The 6000-nt window shown below is 42.9% G+C and overlaps 1 long non-coding RNA gene across 3 annotated transcripts in view; it reads right to left on the bottom strand.

Moving 5' to 3' along the window:
- LOC141370106 (uncharacterized) overlaps positions 1-6000 on the bottom strand; it is a 223151-nt gene that overhangs the window by 122633 nt on the left and 94518 nt on the right. The window lies entirely within an intron of this gene.

The following is a 6000-nucleotide window of genomic DNA, read 5'->3' as shown; positions in this document are numbered from 1 at the left end:
ACACACACACACACACACACACACACACACACACACACACACACACAAAACACCAATACTCTGATTCTACTAGTCAAATACCTACAAGAGTCAAATTCATAGAAAGAGGTAGAACGCTGACTGCCAGGGCCTGAGAAGGCAGAATGGGGAGTCAGTGTTTAATGGGTACAATTCCAGTTTGGGAAGAAAAGTTGTAGGGATGGATAGTGGGGATGGTTGTGCAAGCATGTACTCAGTACCACTCAACTATACATTTCACACAGCTAGAATGGTAAATTTTAGGTTTTACCACAAGATAAAAAATATTCAGTACCTACAACACATACAAAAGAAAAGCGGGTAGTTATCAATGAACTTGGGCTGAAGAAACAGTTCATCTAGATAACTCTGAGCAAGAGAGACCCTCAGGGACTATCAATATAGCCTTCATTCTCTTTAGTAAAAAAAAAAAAAAAAAACAAAAAAACAAAAAAAAACAACCTCCCCTTAGTTTTAGCTAAATACTTCACCTTCGTATGAAAATCAGTCTTCCCAAAAAATTGAAGGGAAAAACATTCAAACTCTACTCCTATTCCAAGTGTCAGTCATGTAACACACACACACACACACACGTTTTATTTGATCACTTTGCTCCCTTCAGCAGAGCCGCGGTAACAAAGATGACAGGACCCAAAGCTACAATCTCAAAATGGAACTTGAGCCATCCATAATCTTTACTGTCAAAGCAATGCCTAATAAACTTCAGTTAGGTTAATCCCATTAAGATCTAACATTGTTATCCTTTTTAAGTGAAAACATTTAATTAGATCACTGGAACAAACGAAGAGGCAGTCTGGTTCTGCCATTTCAGCATCCGTTTCTGAGGTTCTATGGACGGGACTATTTGCTTCTGGTACCTTCTCTCTTCCTCTTTGCCTTTCCCTGTAGCCTTATTGAAATTTGATAATACCTACCTACCTACCAAAGAGCTTGCAAGGGGAGAATAGGAAGACGAGAAGACACTTTCTCCATCACTACCACATCCTCATCCCACACCTTCAGGGACAGAAGCTTTCAGGAAGGAGCCCTTCTGCAAAGTTAGTCTGCTGCATATCTGACTCTCCATTAATTCTAAACTATTCACATGCTAACTGGGCAGACCATCTTTAATCCTAGATAATAGTAGGAATATACATTGTAAATTTGCTCTCAGGATTGAAGAACAACAGAAAATGATTTCGTGAGCAATAAGACGGGACAGGTTGGTTGGAAATCCGGACTGGTTTTGACAAAGCAGAAGGTTTTACCCTGTCGGGTTACAAATAGTCACTTTTGTTTTTTTTGTTATTTTTTTTAAAGATTTTATTTATTTGAGAGAGAGAAAATGAGAGATAGAGAGCACGAGAGGGAATAGGGTCAGAGGGAGAAGCAGACTCCCTGCCGAGCAGGGAGCCCGATGCGGGACTCGATCGCGGGACTCCAGGACCATGACCTGAGCCGAAGGCAGTCGCTTAACCAACTGAGCCACCCAGGCGCCCACAAATAGTCACTTTTGTAATAAATAGAAAACAAAAGGTAATATGATCTACACTTGTTAAATTTAGGGAGTGCTAAAAACCTGAACGATCAAAATCCACTCATGGGAACTGTCTGTCTAGCAGATATGTAACTCAATTCATGTGTCTGCATGAAACATTATCTCTACTTTGGAGAGTCAACCTCTAGGCACTGGTATATTCACTTGACTTAGTACCATCTGGAAGGATAAACACAAAAGGTATATTAATTTGAATTATTTTTCCATTTTTTTTTAAGATTTTATTTTTTTTATTTGAGATAGAGAGCGAGAGAGCACAAGCAGTGGGGCAGAGGGAGAGGGAGAAGCAGACCCCCACTCCCCCGCTGAGCAGGGCTCGATCCCAGGACGCTGGGATCATAACCTAACCAAAAGGCAGACGATCAACTGACTGAGCCACCCAGGTGCCCCTGTTTTTCCGATTTTTCAGGTGTTTATTTCATTCTGATTATAGGTTTTGCTAGAATACACAGTGGAATCTTAAAAACAGGTGGCATATGAATATTTGGTATTTCTGGCAGCAAATTTGCGTATCAACAGTAAACATTTTTTAATCAGTAACTCATATCGTAATCACATGAAAAATAGCTTCCATTTCTCTCTTGGTGAGAAAAAAAATTTTAGAAGGTCTAAGAATCAGAAATCTTCAAGGCCAACACCTCAACCTGCTATGTAGTGATGAGTCCACGGAACAGTCTGAGCTATACATAAATGTGTATTTTCCTGAAAGGCACGTTAAACCATTGACCGTGGCCAATCAGGTTTTAAATGTCTGATGTCAATTAAGAATAAATTCCTGAATGGTTAATTTTTTCCCCGTTTTGGAAAATGAAATCGGGTCTTATTTCTGCCACATCTACCATCAGCAAGAAGAAAGGGGATGAAATAAAATAAGCATTGGCGTCAAGGAAAAGCTTACCTCCTCCCCATATTTTTTATTGGAAAAATAAAATTTGTTTTCCAGTAAGATATTTCATTTTTTAAAAAATCTGTTTCTACTCAAAGCTAGAGTTCTATTTATTTTTAAATGAGGCACATGAAACCTCCCAAGTGCAACTCAGATTTACATCTGGCTAATCCTCCAAATGTGACCGACCAAGTTCATGCTGTTTATTTCTGAGTTCTGTGATTTTTGGATAACACGTGTGAGAGATAGCAAATTAACTACTGCTAGTCAGCAGCAAGCCAGCAGAAGATGTCTTGGGAAGCAAGTGGGAGCAAATCCTGCAAGTCAATTTCTAATCACACTTGCCAGAAACTTGGGGGGAAAAAGGTGACCAATCCTGCCAAGAAAAATCAGTGGTGGAACTTGTTTCCCTTTTTCCATGGAATATTTCAACACTCCACCAACAAATACAGCTCAATCTTTCCTTTCCATGACTTTGGGACTGCAAGGAAGGCTCTGGTCTCATTGATAGCCTTAGAAACATTAAAATGGCCCACACTGCAAAACATCAGTCTCTCTGAGTCCCTTTCCTGGAGCAATCTCCACTTACATGAAGGGGGCCTGCAGAGGTTCAGAGAGGGCAGGGGTCACCCGCAGGCTACAGAAACATGCGTTCTCCCCTCCCCCTCACCAAGACACCTACAGGTGCACAGAGAAAGCATAGTGGAATCTCCCTACCTAGAACTGGCCAGGAATATTGTGGAACGGGTCAGCCTCCACTGAAAATATAACTGATGGCTTAAAGAACTACAGTTTGAAAAGCACCTATTCACTTGAAGAGTAAGACCCCCAGGGGTACACTCTTGCCATGTATTTTCATCTTGTTCCTTTTTAAGATTTTATTTGAGAGAGAGAGAGAGCATGAGCCAGGGGAGGGTGGGAAAGGAGCAGAGGCAGAGGGAGAAGCAGGCTCCCCACTGAGCAGGGAGCCCGATGCCGGGCTCGATCCCAGGACCCTGGGATCATGACCTGAGCGGAAGGCAGACGCTTAACCGGCTGAGCCACCCAGGCGCCCCCTTCATCTTGTTTCTTACCTCAGTCCCAAACCAAACCAATCACCGGTTCTGAAGCATGGCCATCAGTACAGTCACCTGGGGAGCCTCTAGGCCGGGCTGATGCTGGCACCAAGCCCGTCCCCTCCCCGCAACTCCAAATTCCATTGAAACTGGAGTCTCTTGAGGTCAGGCTTCCTGATATGGGAGCAGGCTAAGCGGGATGCTCTCTGTGGCTAGGGATGGCAGTGGGCTTGGTACAGGCCTCGGAAGGCAATGAAAGGCTTCGACTCCAACCTGGTAATTAGAAAGCACAAACTCCCATTTCCCTCTCCTCACATCCACACTCAAGACACCAAACGTGTGCGTTTTCCCACACCAAGCAATTCTCCAAACCTTGACGGACACGCAGTAGGCAAACTGCAAGTTAATTCAATTCTGACACTGTCCAAAGTTGCTCAGACCCCACAAGTGAGGGGCTCCGGCCCACGAGACTGCTCCCCACCTCAAAACGCCAACTGCAAGTCCAGGTCACTGCCCGTCACTCCGACCGACCAGCTATCTAAATCAGGGGTTCCCCCAACTCCTTTCTCAGGCTCCGTAACTTACTAGAACCACTGCAAGAACTCAGGAAAACAGTTCACTTACCAGATTACCAGTTTATTACGAAGGCTACAATTCAGGAACCGCCAGACGGAGGAGGTGCCAAGGGCGAGGGGAGAACAGGAGGCCACCTGCCAGGCTTAGCTCCCAATACCTCCAACAATTTGAACCCAGAAGCTCTCCAAACCCCTTCTCCTAGGGTAGGCATAATAAACTAAATGATTGGCTACTGGTGTTTAACTCAACCTCCAGCCCCCTTCTCACCTCCCTGGAGGTCAGGGGGCGGAACCTGGATGTACCAGTCCTCTAATCACACGGTGGTTCCCCTGGCAACCAGCCCCCATAATTAGAGGCTTTCCAAGAGTTGCCTTATTAACAAACTCAGGTGTGGTTGAAAGGGGTTTGCTTTGAATAACAAAACATATCACTCCAGAGCTGTTTCAGGAGCTGGGAACAATAACCAGATATTAAAACAAATGATGCTTCTATTAGTCTTAGGAAATTACAGGGGTTTTAGGAGCCCTGGCCAGGAGCCAGGGATGAAGACCAAAATATATATTTATTATATCACAGTGACCCAGGTATAAGTGCCCCATCTTGTGTATTTTGAGCATCTTGGATATGCTGCTGTGTTAAACACAAATATAAAATAGGGTGTATAGAGAGTAAAACATGCTGGTTTTCTTTAGAGTTAAGTATTTCCCTTAACTCTACCGTGCATTAGAATCACCTAGAGAATCACTCCACGCTCCCTTTGGTAGCTCAGCTGGTAGAGCAGAGGACTATAGAGAATCACTCCACCCACAGAGTCTCTGATTCAGTCTGGGGCAGATTAATAATGCAACTATTTGCATTTCTAACAAGTTCCCAGGTGATGCTGATCCTGCGGACCTCAGGACCACACCTTGAGAACCACTGCTCCAGACTAAACTGGCGCCTCCAAACATACAAAATACCAGAGATATATTTTTATTTTTTTATTTTCCCACAGTTTTATGAAGCTATAATTAAGATACAGCACTGTTTACATTTAAGGTGTAGAGCATAATGACTTGACTTCCACATATTGTGAAATGATCACCACAATAAGTTTAATTAAGATCCATCATCTCAGATAGGCAGAAAAAAAAAAAAGAAGAAGAAAGAAAAAGAGGGGAAAAAATGTTTTTTCCTTGTGATGAGAACTCTTAGGATCTACTCTCCACAACTTTCAAATACACTACACAGCAGTGCTGACCGTGGTCATCATGTTGTATGTGACATCCCTAAGATTTGTTGTTATAGTATCTGTCTGCACAGTGGGTATATTGAACAGACTGGATATTTCATATAAAAGAATTATTGTTGGGGCGCCTGGGTGGCTCAGTCACTAAGCATCTGCCTTCAGCTCAGGTCATGATCCTGGGGTCCTGGGATCGAGCCCCGCATCGGGCTCCCTGCTCGACGGGAAGCCTGATTCTCCCTCTCCCGCTCCCCCTGCTTTGTGGTTCCCTCTCTTGCTGTGTCTCTCTCTGTCAAATAAATAAATAAAGTCTTTAAAAAAAAATTAAAACATTAAAAAAAGGAATTATTGTTGGGGCACCTGGGTGGCTCAGTCTTGGTTAAGCATCTAACTCTTGATTTAGGCTCAGGTCATGATCCTCATGGGTTGTGAGATCAAACCCCGCATCGAGCCCAGAGTCTGTCTCCATGCTCAACACAGTGTGCTTGAGATTCTTTCTCCCTCTCCGTCTGCCCCTCACCCCCGCAAATAAATAAATAAATAAATAAATAAATAAATAAATAAAATCTTTTTAAAAAATTATTGTTAACTACTGTTTTAGGTGTGAAAACAGTATTGTATCTATGTTTAAAAAAACAAAGAGTTCTTATCTTTATGAGTTATGCATTGAAAAAGTTTTTAG

The sequence above is a fragment of the Callorhinus ursinus genome, unplaced genomic scaffold (genome assembly GCF_003265705.2).
Source record: "Callorhinus ursinus isolate GAN/ISIS: 27379988/994484 unplaced genomic scaffold, GSC_fseal_2.0 scaffold26, whole genome shotgun sequence".
In the NCBI taxonomy this organism is placed as follows: Eukaryota; Metazoa; Chordata; class Mammalia; order Carnivora; family Otariidae; genus Callorhinus; species Callorhinus ursinus.
Note: the sequence above shows the minus strand (reverse complement) of the source record. Positions and strands in the feature narration are given on the sequence as shown.